General features: G+C 31.7%; 1 protein-coding gene across 11 annotated transcripts in view; it reads right to left on the bottom strand.

Annotated features, from left to right (window-relative positions):
• Positions 1 to 14,974, bottom strand: part of agap1 (ArfGAP with GTPase domain, ankyrin repeat and PH domain 1) — a 348,474-nt gene that overhangs the window by 124,400 nt on the left and 209,100 nt on the right. The gene's annotated exons all lie outside the window — the stretch shown is intronic.

The following is a 14,974-nucleotide window of genomic DNA, read 5'->3' on the forward strand; positions in this document are numbered from 1 at the left end:
ACCTTCAGGTGAGAGAGCACTGTCCAAGGGCAAACGCCACACCACTCAGCTCAAAAATGCTACTTCCATGCTTTTCCTGTCCCATCTGCTGCTCTGACACAAGCGCTGTACAGCTGTGTTTGCTTAGAGTCGTCGTGACACGCTACCACGCTAATCGGCTAATTATAATCATAAACGAGCTTCTCCTCTCATTTAGACAAACAAGAGGAAAAAGGCAGCCGCATCAGCGGTATCGTTACACGTACTGTTGAATGGCAATAATTAAAGTGCCCACTATTTTTTTTAATATTGTTTTTCCAGGAATTTTTACATTTAATGAAAGTAGTCAAACGATACAATCATTACAAATATTTTAATCCGTTAGCTAATTAAAATAAATCAATTATATAAGACAAAATACTAAACTTTTCCTCAAAAGATGCATGTGATGTTTGAACTACTTTGAAAAGTTAAAAAAGTGCAACAGTCTGACAACCATATAATTTTTATGGTCATTTATTAATGTGTTTAATTTAATATTAACCTCAACTAAAGAGACTGGTGGACACAATGTTTTAAGCACAACTCTATTCTTGGTTTAATTTTGGAGACCGCTAATCAGAGATCATTCTCAATATTCAGCTGTGGCCTGTATTTATTTTTAATGCATTTGATTGCCATAAAGGTGTCAGAAAGTTTAACCTGGTGATATAAAATCAATCTGCTGCAGCTGACGCTATTGCTGTGTTGTTAATCTAACATTAACCCACTGATCCTATGAAAACAATTTAAAGGCTAATGGCTTTTTACTTGCATGTTGTTTTATTATTAAAAACTACTACTTTTATCCTCTGTGGGTTATGGCTACACTATAGTAAATTTCTATAACTTTCGGAAATCACTAAGCAACCTACTATCATTGTCCCACGACCCCCCAGGGGGTCCCAAACCCCACTTTGGTTACCACTGACCTAGACTACAGACTTCCTTAACCCTTCCCTGAACCAAACCAATGGTGTACATCAAAACAAATAAGAGATCAGTGCACTGCATTCACAGTTTTACCTTGATTTTGCATTGCTTTTATCGCTTTTGTAGAACCTATCATGGACTTGAACTTCGTTAATTTTGTATAAATTCAATAAACAAAGTGATCTACTGAGCAAACTGAAAATTTGTCCATTTAGAAATAGATAGGTGAGTAAAATGTATTCAATTAGAAATCATAGAAATAGTCATTTTAATTATCACTTATTTTGTGATTTTATTTGGTACTAAAGAACTGCAAAAAACAATACTTTATTCGTCAAAATGTCCCTATAAATAGAAATAGTGTGAAAAAGTAAAATATATTTGTTGAAGCAGTACGATTTTGCGCTTTTACAAAAAAATAGGCTGAAGCACTATTCCAATAGACCTGCGTTGTTATAATAAGTGGACATGGCAACATTAAAAAAGTGTGCTCTGTGAAGCTGCCTGCTAAACAAACAAAAAACACACACACACACACACAACTTTAAATCAATGGGGATTTAGTTTTAAGCATTGCCTAGAATAAATCCATGGCTGATGTAATATTAATTCGGTCAAAAAATAGCAGTAATGTGCAGCGCAAGATTCCGGAACATTTCAGGAGCAAGTCATGTTTTGTACTCACAAAAATGATGATGTAGGCAATTAATTTGCATATTTAAATATGCCTGTCACTCTTTGACTTCACAGTGCATACAGTATGTGTCTTTATGTGTACTGTGTACTTTATTACAGTGTGATGGAAGTTTATGACCTTAATGTTTTATACTTCATGTTCTTTCAAATATATAGAAATCAATATTCGTCATTGAAAATAATGTTTTAATTATGTCTGTAAGCATTATATTGACAGACTGGTAAAAATGTACATTAACAGACTCATTTAAAAATAATAATGTGATTTGACCCTTATGTTAACAGCAATGCAGTTCACAAACCTATAGTTGTGTTTCATGAAAACACTTAAACTAAAATATATAACCCCTTATTTTTCTGGAGACCCTTATAATGTCCATTCATAATAAGTCAAGCCATTTAAGTATTATTGGACAATAGCACTGCAAGAGCGTGGAGGTGGTGAGAGATATATGTCCACAGATCCCTTTCAAGACGTCCCTGCTGTATTTTACTTTAAGTGTTAAGAGCAGTTATGATAAGACTGGGTTAAATATTTAAACTGCACAGCTAATACAATTTAACTTTGACTATCAATCTTGGCTCCCCTGTGAGAGGCAGCCATTTATCCTGCCGGAAACATTTGCCGTTTGATCAGATTTATGGCAGGAGGCCTGAACAGCGCAGAGAGCAGCAGAAGCAGCGCAGGCATCAGAGAACAGCACCTTTAACTCCATCAGAGCTACTTTTTTAGTCTGATTCAGAGAATCGTGGATACTATTAAAGCCAATGAAATATGCTCAGCTATAGTGGTTGAAATCTGTCAGTAGTTGTTGTCACTTGCCATTAATTGGAATAAATCATTGGTGCCATAGTTAGGACAAATTGGTAATCAACAGAAGAGCTGCAAGATATATAAAGTAACATTTTAATAGTTAACTTTTCTACCATTTTTACTGGGTAATAGAAATTACAGGACTTTTACCATATTTCTGAAACAGTTTGTGCAGAGTAAAAGATTCTAGTGTTCTTTGTTTCACAATAAAAGAGTATCTCAGTCTTTCTGCTTCAAACTCCATTTTAAATGAAATCTGTTTTATGCAATTAATTTTGAAATTTACTCCAGAGTGAACATTTCAATGACAGCAAACTCTCTCCTCCTAACTTTTTAGAGGTCACATTCCAAACTTCATTCCAAAATTCAGTGACTATAACCATTAGGATTACAATGCAAACTTTTATAGTATTAAGGTTTCCTATTCTTATATATATACATACATACATACATTATATAATTGCATACATACATATAAATATATATTTTTAAAATACAGGGTTTTGAAATTCACACAGCTGCATATCAATTAATAAACCAATGTATGATTCATAGGTTATATTCCACTCCAAACTTAATAAAAACATACAAACATAATATAGAATACCATAGACCACCTTTTACATTTGTTTGCATGGTTTTTACAAATACCGTTACTCAAACTCATTTGACAAAAGTTACTCAACTTTTTCATTCCTTATTTAATTCAATTTTAGCCCGTTTGGTTATTAGATTGAATGTTTGAGACTGCAACCTCAAGCTTGAATGCACAATAGACTAACCAATGACTGACATGTGTGAGATTTCTAGTGTGAGACCATCAGTGAAACATCTTATTACTTTATGAATCATCAGCCTGCACGATTCAGTGTGTCCCAAATCTCAGTTTGGGTATATGTAGTTTAAATTTACCTTGAAATGCATTGCATTTAGAAAGAAAGAAGGTCTAGAGGGAATATAGAAGAAAGTATGGAAAGACATACAGTATGGATGGAAGAATGAATGAATATTACATGATGGAAGGATGGATGAATATTACAGGATGGATGGATGGATAGAAAGATGGATGGGAACATTTTAAAAATGAAATAAAAAAGGGATACAGCTGGAAAATAAGGGGAAAACAGACAATGGACGAAAGAATGGATGGATGGATGGATGAATGGATGAAATTGTGGATAATACATGGAATGAATAAATGAGTAATGACAGTTTAAATGGACGAATGGCTGAAAGGATGGATGCAGATAAGAAGGGATTTAGATAAGAAAAGGGAAAATGGATAGACAGATAGATGGATGGATGGATGGATGGATGGATGGATGGTGGATGTGTGGATAATACACAAAGATGGATGGATGTACGAAAGGATGGATAAACGGATGGATGAACAAATGGATGGATGAACAGATGGATGAAATTGTGGATAATACATGGGAAAATGAAAGAAGAGGGGATAAAAATATGAAAATGAGAAAATAAATGGATTAATGAAACATAGGATGGATGAATGGATGGATGGATTGATGGATGGATGGATGGATGGATGGATGGATGGACTGATGGATGAACGGATAGATGAACAGATAGATGAACAATACATGGAAAGAATAAGGGAGCGATGGGAGGATAGATGGAAGGAAGGATGGATGAATGATACATGACATAGATGGATGGATGTTAATACAATTAATATAAAAAATGAAAACTTACAGTAGATGGTGTTGAAGAATACCATCCATCATGGAATATTCTCAAGATGCTTTAAACTACACACATCTGTTCATCAGGTAATCATCAATACACACTAGAAATCCCCTTCCATAACCTCGTTCTAACATGTCTTATTGGCTTGGTGCATTGCTATGTCTATTCATTCCCTCAATTACACTATGCCAAGGTCAACAGATCAGAGAACCTGCTGAACAAAGACCAGGACCCCCGGCTCTGCAACACAGGTTATGACCTCTCTTCTAAACACTGAGCGGATACAACAGCCTGACCTTTATCCTCAACCCCCAGAGAGAAACCAGCAAAGACAGGAAAAAAGACAAGAGCCTACACTGTGCAAGAAGTAGGAATGGACAGAGCAGGTAAATGGGACTAAATAAAGACACGGGTGGGTTTATTAGGCTGCTGTCAGAGCGGTAAGCAGCAGAGTGCTATAAATATTAGCTAATGAGTTGGAGGACAGCAAAGCAGATGAAGCACCCGCCAGGAAATCTTGCAGAAAGGTCAAAGAGCTCCTGCACTTACCGTTCAGTAATTAGACCTGCTATACAAGACACAAAATACACACTCAAGAAAACGCAGACTTCCAGCCACACAAAACCCAAGAAAACTTAAGTCGGATGGAGGGAGTTAAAAAAGTGATAGTTATGGCATACTGAGAGCTATTTTATTCTGCATCCATTACTAAGATACATTGATCTGATTGAAAAGTAGTGAATCCAGACATGGTAATTGGGAAAATGCAAGAGAACTGTAGTGCTTTTCAAATTTACAGCATCATCATAACAAATAAACAGTATTATGAGGATTGTGATCAAATTCTCTACATATTCAAAAAATAAATGAACCATCCCACTTTCTTTAATGCAATAAAACAGTATTACAGTGGGTCTTGGGGTAGGAAAGATGTAAAGACGCTACAAATAACTGGTCAACGGCAAATTGATGATGCAAAACGTGACCACCACGGTCGGAAATTAACAGGGATTAAAGTGTCATTAAAATTAACACAAGAATGTCATCGAAATGAATAAAGATATGGCAAAAAAAGTTTAGGATAAACAATTAGGGCTGTTTCATTTGAAATCAATCAGGAAAAAAATGAAATAAATCATCAGCATTACATTTAGATCACCATTTGCAGAATATTTTACTTGTTTTAGAGAAAAACTCGTTTAGTTTTGACATTATTTCTGAAAAGAAGACAATATTTTTTTACTCGTCTAGAAAATAGGCTCAAATAAAAGGATTTTAGCTGCTTGTTAAAAATATTTATTTAGAATGAGGTGAAACAATATTTTGGAGATTTTTTAAGGCAATGATTTATGGTCCATCCACTTTAATGTGTTATGTTAACGGGATCGATTTGTGTTGGGACAACATGAATGACTTGTGATACAGCATTTTTTTACAGTGCGCTTCTTGATTTAAGAATTTTTATATATTGAAACTAGAAATGAGACAAAAACTCTGACAAATTTTCTTGGGTTTTTTGTGCTTACTGACTAAATTCTGCATACTCGTAAATTTTCATAAGACACAAGACAGTGGTTCTCAAACTGTTGTATGTGTACTATTAGTGGAACGCGGGTTTACTTCTAGTTGTACGCGCAGGAATCACTGAATAATGAAAAAAAAAATGAATACAATTTTAATAATTTGATGCATACAATAACACCAATGTGATCAGCACTGGCTGTTCTCTAAAGCCTACAATAAAAGCTCTGTGCTTAGAATTTTTACTTTAGTTCATCGTGTCATCAGCTGCTAAAAATCATTCCAAATGATGCAGAACTAGAGAAAGGTGCGTGGTGCTTGCAATGCAGATACGCGCTAGAGCAATTGGTCCCCAACCCTATAGATCAATTGGTAACAGGTCGTATAAAAAATCTTTAACTATTTCCATTTTATTTATTATCTAAGACTGAAGGATCCTTTATTTTGATAAATCTTTAATTTGGAAAAAGGACAGTATTCTGTTGTTACATCTCGGTCACCTGAGCATCCAAATTTAACGCACAGCCTAGAAAAATGAGTAATAACTGTAGCATGACGCGCTCGCGTATTCCAGGCGTACTCAGTTGAAAACATCTTAACTTTTCAGAATGCTGCACTTGTCATGTGACAAGAACCGACTGATCAGCTTCATATTTTGTATGGACTATATATTTTCAGTAGACTAATTATCTCAGACAAACACAGAACACCCAGACACTGCAGTGCTTTTTCATTTCTTTCATAAATAAAACCTGTATCAGAGTGCAGCAATGTTTTGTCAGCTTGACATCCTCTGAGAAAAACAGGATTGTCTAAAAAATTGTCTAAATTTGAATATGACTCTGCCTCGAACTGTGCAGTGCTGTAGCTGCTTAATTTGGCCAACTACGCTACTTTATTTCAATACTAGTCATTTTGGTGGTACTTGGAAATACAATTTTTTTTTTTGAGGTGGACTTGGTGGAGAACCACTGACATAAGAGATTTAATTTGCAGCAATTCTATCTTTTTTTCATAATTGCAGTTTCTGCATAACATGTTTTCTCTATGTAGCCATACAGTAACTGTTTATTTAATATTGGACAATATTAGATAACATTGACACTTACAAAAAGCCTGATCGTGAAAACAAGAAATTGATAGACTTATTAAAGAATGAAAATTGATTTCCAGGTGAGCCAAGTAGAATCAATCACTTTTTAATACATTAATAAGGGATATCAACTCAAGCTACACTGCATGCAAAATGTATGCGTAAATTAGCAGCTTTTCAAATTTTGTAATTCATGTTTTTTCACATCTAACATCATCTTAATGTGAGCACTTTAATGGTTAAATACATGCACATTTGTGTCAGAGCGCGGTGTTTAGTAATTATTCATATTAACCCTTGATTTGTGTAATACAGAAGTTGGTAATCAGACGGGAAACAGAAACCATATCAGAGCCGCACTATTCTAATAGCAACAGCGCGCAATATTCCTGCTGCCGCCTGTTTTTATTATTAATTAAATAACAAAAGGAGAAAATCCCTCACTGCTCTTGACTGAAAGACTTTTGTAGCTAAAGTTTTTTTTCTTACAGTGAAGGTGCTAAAAGTACAGTTTAAACATAACAGATTTAATAACTCATTTCTTTTATCTTTGCCATGATGACCATACATAATATTTTACTAGATATTCTTCAAGATACTAGTATTTAGCTTAAAGTGACATGCAAAGGCTTAATTAGTGTAATTAGGTAAGTCATTGTATAACAGTAGTTTCTTCTGCAGACAATCAAAAATATATATTGCTTAAAGGGGCTAATAATATTGAGCTATTAAAATAGATTTCAAAATATTTAAACCTGCTTTTATTCTAGCCGAAATAAAACAAATAATCCTTTTTTCCAGAAGAAAAAATATTATAGGAAATACGGTGAAAAAATCCTCCGTTAAACATCATTTGGGAAATATTTATGTATAAAAAAAAAAATTCACAGAAGGACAAACAATTTTGACTTCAACTGATAATCGTTTTGAATAATCGTGATTACAATACTGACCAAAATAATCGTGATTATGATTTTTCCCCTAATCGTGCAGGCCGAGTTTAAAATGAAACATTGTTTGGATTCGTTTTCTACAAAAACGGTGTAATAAACTGCCAGAACATTTTCTGTTATTTACAGACTTATTTCTCTCTATATTATTTCTTCTAAATTATAATATTTCAAACTACTAAAATGTCAATTAAAGGCACTTTGTTAAACTGTAGAGTTGAATTTAACATCAAAAGTCAACAGAGCAGAAACCAAGGTCCATTAATGCAATTTATGCAATCATAAATAAACGAAAAATGCTTTTGAATCACAAAATACAGACACTGTATTAACATTAAAATTAACAGATTTTGTTTTACAGTGTAGTGTTAAACATTTAACTTTTTCAGGGTTTTTCAAATGATATAAGAGCAAATCAGGACTCAAATAACAATTCACAAAACATTAAGTAACTCTTGTGTTAGCAGATATACTGTAGTGTCGTAAAGATGGAAATTATCATGCTGTAGGAAAATATCACAATATTTACACCAAAAGTTGCTTAATAATTGCAACAAAACATTTAATTACGCAATCTTAACTTTACAGTTCATCCATTTGTTACAGTACATTCGTGTTTTAATTTGGATTTATGCAGACACACTAATTCTTTTCATTTTGAGTGACAAATATTACAAATCACAACTATAACATCATTACCTCCAATTCCACATTTAAAAAAATTACATTTGTTGCTTCAATAAACTATTTACTTAAACATTTTATGTTCAATGCACTTAAATTTGTAAATACTAATAAGTTAACTTAATTCTTTCATGTTTTCCCAATACAAATCGATTGTGTGGAATCCAACATTTTTTTAAAGGGTAAATCCATTACAAATATATTTTACATTCAAAAATAAAGTGACGTTCAAGCCGACAAGCCAATGGAAGAGACCGAGATATAAACAGAGAGATAGAAAACGAGAGAGGAAGTGCAGAGCAGACCTCGTTAGCTGTTAACGAACGCTAACAAAGCTCTACATCCTCACTCTGACATTGTGACAAGCCAGCCAGCGCGAGGGAAAGGATGGGGAGGGGGGTAATTAGGATAATTAAATTAGCACGCTGATGGACGCAGGCTGGGGAGCTGTCAGGACCCCTCACCTCCACACAAGAACAACTGACAAACACATACACACACTCTGCAGGCCTGGACATACACACACGCACACAAGCATCTACAGTGCATGCGAGCGGTAAACTAGTGAATATAGTTTTTGGGAAACAATTTAGTTCTGATAATAAGGTTGTGCTATAAAAATCCAGTGAAAACTGAGCAAGAGGTTTTTTTTTTTTCATTTGCTTTGTTTTTATACATCATGAAGATAATGTTGTATTTGGTATTTTAATGAATATTAAGAGAGAATATTATTAAACATAATATTTTTAATAACTAATTTCTCAACGGATTTATTTTACTTTTGCCATGATGACAGTAAATAATATTTTACTAGATATTTTTCAAGACACTTCTATACAGCTTAAAGTGACATTTAAAGGCTTAACTAGGTTAATTAGTTTAACTAGGCAGGTTAGGGTAATTAGGCGAGTCATTGTATATAATGATGGTTTGTTCTGTACACTATTGAAAAATATACAGCTTAAAGAGGCAAATAATTTTGTCCTTAAAATGGTGTTTAAAAAATTAATAACTGCTTTTATTCTTGCTGTAATAAAACAAATAAGACTTTCTCCAGAAGAAAAAATATTATCAGACATACTGTAAAAATTTCCTTGCTCTGTTAAACATCAATTCCAAGGGGGGCTAATAATTTGGACTTCAACTGTATATACTTTTTCAAAATCACAGAATGTTTTTGAATGCTTTGCACAATGTAAATTTTTTTTTATTGTATTCTATATTCTATTGTACAAGTCACTATACTAAGGTTCACTTTTAAACAATCCATGAGTCCTGTCGTCATCTCAATGTCATCTGTTGTGCTTGATGCCTTCATTTAATACCCTCATTAAATAAAGAAACAAGGATCCTCTCTTAGTTAGTGTTTTGTTATAGGACCATCTTTTGTATTGTCTTTCAATGAATAATTAGATTATAAATAAAAATAAACAAATGAAATTAATAAAAAGAAAAAATATATATATATAAACAATGAATTAATTAATTCACAAATTGTTTGCAGTTCAATGTAATTCACTCCTATAATTCAAACTAAATGTAATGGGGGGAAATGTTTCTAATAAACACAAAAACAAGTAAACACAAGCAGAGACATAGGATCTACTAAGGTAAACCACTTAAAAATAATTTAAGTGCAATACTTATAATAATAATAATAATAACAACAATAATAATAATAATAATACATAAAAATAATATTAATTTGTAATAATTAAATAAAATAAATAAAAACAAAATAATAATAAATAAATAAATGCATACATACAAAAATTATTTCACGAATTGTTTGCAGTTCAATGTACTTCACTCCCACAATTCACACAAAATTTAATGTGAATTTAAAAATGTGACTAGTAAACATAAAAACACAAGTAAAGACATGCAGAGACACGGGATCTACTGTGGTAAATCACTTCTAATAAAATAAAATAAATAAATAAATAATATAAATAATATTTAATAATAATCCACATAATAAATGTGTGTGTGAATATATAATAATAATAATAATAATAATAATAATATATAATTAAAATATAAATAAATAAATAAAAACAAACAAAATAAATAAATAAATACACACACAAATTAATTCACAAATTATTTGCAGTCCAACGTAATTTACTCCCGTAGTTCACACTAAATGAAATGGGAATGAAAATGTTGCTAGCAAACATAAAAACACAAGTAAACAAACGCAGAGACACGGGAACGACTGTGGTAAACCCTCATCTGACCCTGACCGAATAAATTGCCTTACTTTATTTCTCCACTGGCCATCTCGTAAACACTTTGTTACATAAATGTATTGCAGATAACTACTGCACCAATTATTTTTAATGGTTAATGTTCTTGTTATTTGCGTGTTGCCATCTAATGTTGTATTTGGTATTTTAATGAATATTAAGAGAGAATATTATTAAACATAATATTTTTAATAACTAATTTCTCAACGGATTTATTTTACTTTTGCCATGATGACAGTAAATAATATTTTACTAGATATTTTTCAAGACACTTCTATACAGCTTAAAGTGACATTTAAAGGCTTAACTAGGTTAATTAGTTTAACTAGGCAGGTTAGGGTAATTAGGCGAGTCATTGTATATAATGATGGTTTGTTCTGTACACTATTGAAAAATATACAGCTTAAAGAGGCAAATAATTTTGTCCTTAAAATGGTGTTTAAAAAATTAATAACTGCTTTTATTCTTGCTGTAATAAAACAAATAAGACTTTCTCCAGAAGAAAAAATATTATCAGACATACTGTAAAAATTTCCTTGCTCTGTTAAACATCAATTCCAAGGGGGGCTAATAATTTGGACTTCAACTGTATATACTTTTTCAAAATCACAGAATGTTTTTGAATGCTTTGCACAATGTAAATTTTTTTTTATTGTATTCTATATTCTATTGTACAAGTCACTATACTAAGGTTCACTTTTAAACAATCCATGAGTCCTGTCGTCATCTCAATGTCATCTGTTGTGCTTGATGCCTTCATTTAATACCCTCATTAAATAAAGAAACAAGGATCCTCTCTTAGTTAGTGTTTTGTTATAGGACCATCTTTTGTATTGTCTTTCAATGAATAATTAGATTATAAATAAAAATAAACAAATGAAATTAATAAAAAGAAAAAATATATATATATAAACAATGAATTAATTAATTCACAAATTGTTTGCAGTTCAATGTAATTCACTCCTATAATTCAAACTAAATGTAATGGGGGGAAATGTTTCTAATAAACACAAAAACAAGTAAACACAAGCAGAGACATAGGATCTACTAAGGTAAACCACTTAAAAATAATTTAAGTGCAATACTTATAATAATAATAATAATAACAACAACAATAATAATAATAATACATAAAAATAATATTAATTTGTAATAATTAAATAAAATAAATAAAAACAAAATAATAATAAATAAATAAATGCATACATACAAAAATTATTTCACGAATTGTTTGCAGTTCAATGTACTTCACTCCCACAATTCACACAAAATTTAATGTGAATTTAAAAATGTGACTAGTAAACATAAAAACACAAGTAAAGACATGCAGAGACACGGGATCTACTGTGGTAAATCACTTCTAATAAAATAAAATAAATAAATAAATAATATAAATAATATTTAATAATAATCCACATAATAAATGTGTGTGTGAATATATAATAATAATAATAATAATAATAATAATATATAATTAAAATATAAATAAATAAATAAAAACAAACAAAATAAATAAATAAATACACACACAAATTAATTCACAAATTATTTGCAGTCCAACGTAATTTACTCCCGTAGTTCACACTAAATGAAATGGGAATGAAAATGTTGCTAGCAAACATAAAAACACAAGTAAACAAACGCAGAGACACGGGAACGACTGTGGTAAACCCTCATCTGACCCTGACCGAATAAATTGCCTTACTTTATTTCTCCACTGGCCATCTCGTAAACACTTTGTTACATAAATGTATTGCAGATAACTACTGCACCAATTATTTTTAATGGTTAATGTTCTTGTTATTTGCGTGTTGCCATCTCGATGAGTCTGGGAAAGCGATGCAAACTCGCTCGCCTGCATTACTTGATTTATGGCAATTCAGCTCATTATATTACTGCATGCTCAACCAAAGACAATTATCATTTATTAGAGGCAAAAGGCCATGAGGAGCCAGGGCACTGCTCTTAAACATGAGCAAACTTGTATATATAGACTTTTGTCCCATTAGGAATTATGAATTTGAGAGAGTAGTAATTGATTGTGACAGAAAGTAACCCAGGGTGATCAAACATGCATAAAACTGCAGTGTAAATCAATGGGCATGATGCTTTAAAAAAAATCTATTTTTCTGATAAACTGCACTTTCATTAATTCTCTGCTGAATCTCACGAATCAATCGAGAAAACTAACAAAGCAGAACTGCTTCAAGAAAAATTACTTGGTATTTGTATCATTCATACAAGTGTATTGTGATATGCTGTATACCATATTTAAAAGTACGACAAGATTAAAAAAATACAATAAAAAAATAAATGTTCTAATAAAAACATTGATAAAATAACTGTATTACACCACTGCATGTGAATTATTTTAAAACTATTTTTCCATGCGTTTCTAAATGGAGAGAAGATTTTTTAAACTTGTTTTTAAACATAATAGTTTTATTAATTATTTATTTTGTCTTCTGCATGAAGACAGTACATTTTATTTTTCTCCTTTTAATATAAGATATTAACATTTTTATTAAAAATTTAGTTTTTTAGGGTATTTAGGCAAAAATCATTGGATAACAGTGGTTTCTTCTGTAGATAATCTAAATTAAGGTTGCACGATATTGTAAAAAAAAATGACAGTTCAATGTTTCGTTTTTCTGCTAAATGAATATACAGTAATATCACAAGATGACTATTTAGAAAGAACCATATTTTTACATTGACTAGGAAGATTTTTTAAGAGAGTGAGCATCTTCATAAAATGTACACGGTTCTATTAATATATACACTCACCGGCCACTTTATCAGGCACATCTGTCTAACTCGTTAACGCAAATTTCTAATCAACCATGTAGACATGGTCAAAACAATCTGCTGCCGTTCAAACCGAGCATCAGAATGGGGAAGAAAGGTGATTTAAGTGCCAGATGGGCTAATCTGAGTATTTCAGAAACTGCTTATCTACTAGGATTTTCACGCACAACTATCTCTAGTGTTTACAGAGAACTGTTCGAAAAAAGAAAATTACCAGTGTGAGGCAGTTCTGTGGGTGCAAATGCCTTGTTGAAGCCAGAGACCCCAGTGTACCCATCTTCTGATGGATACTTCCAGCAGGATAATGTCAAAGGGCGAATCATCTCAGACTGGTTTCTTGAACATGACCATGAGTTGACTGTGCTCAAACAGCCTTCACAGTCACCAGACCTCAATCCAATAAAGTACCTTTGGGTTGTGTTGGAACAAGTACTGTAATTCACATCATAGATGTGCTGCAGACAAATCTGCAGCAACTGCGTGATACTATCATGTCAATATGGACCAAAATCTCTGAGCAATATTTCCAGTACCTTGTTGAATCTGTGCCACTAAGGATTAAGGCAGTTGTGAAGGCAAAAGGGAGTCCAACTCGGTACAAGTAAGGTGTGCCAAATAAAGTGTCCAGTGAGTGTATATTACATTAATATTAATTAAAAATATGTACAAAATAAATTTAAATAAATCACAGATGAAAACAATAAAACAAACATAAAAACTATAAATAAACTGTGATTTATGAGTTTAAGAATATTGAAGCACAGATATTCAGTAATCAAATTTAAAATAACACTTTCTACAGTTTTCATTGTATAAAAAAAACACAATTAATCTTTGTTAAAGTGGCAAACTTTATAACTTCTTGTGTTCAAATGGTTGATTTCCTGCGATGCAACTAATGCAGATTCACACATTGCGATATCAATGCAGAAATGATATATTGTGCAGCCCTTATACATTATTATCAGGGCTAATAATATTGATCTAAAAATTGTTTTAAAATAATTCAAAACTGCTTTCATTCCAGCCAAACTACAGTATATTGGAGGATATATATATAAAGTATATTTACATATACAGTATACAGGCTTTGTTTGATATGTTTAATACAAACTGTTGTATATTTTATAGAAAAAAGTAATTATAGAAAGTAATAAATACATTTTTATTTATTTAGTCTTTTTATTTTATATTTAATACTCAATATTCTTACAAAGATCTACAGTATAACATTTTGATGAAACAAATCTATATTATATTATATTATGTTTATTATATTACAACACATCTACAAACTGTTATACATTTAAGTAATAGAAAACATCCTATATTACACAACCTTCTACATTGATTCTCCATGACCTAATAATTGAATAATAAATCAAGATCATCCCATAAGCAGTCTTATTTGAGATGATCAACATAAGTATAAACAATCATTGTCCCGTTTCATCACAAAATCATACAGAGCCAGCAAAACTGCACTGACCGATGATTAAAA

The sequence above is a fragment of the Danio rerio genome, chromosome 6 (assembly GCF_049306965.1).
Source record: "Danio rerio strain Tuebingen ecotype United States chromosome 6, GRCz12tu, whole genome shotgun sequence".
In the NCBI taxonomy this organism is placed as follows: Eukaryota; Metazoa; Chordata; class Actinopteri; order Cypriniformes; family Danionidae; genus Danio; species Danio rerio.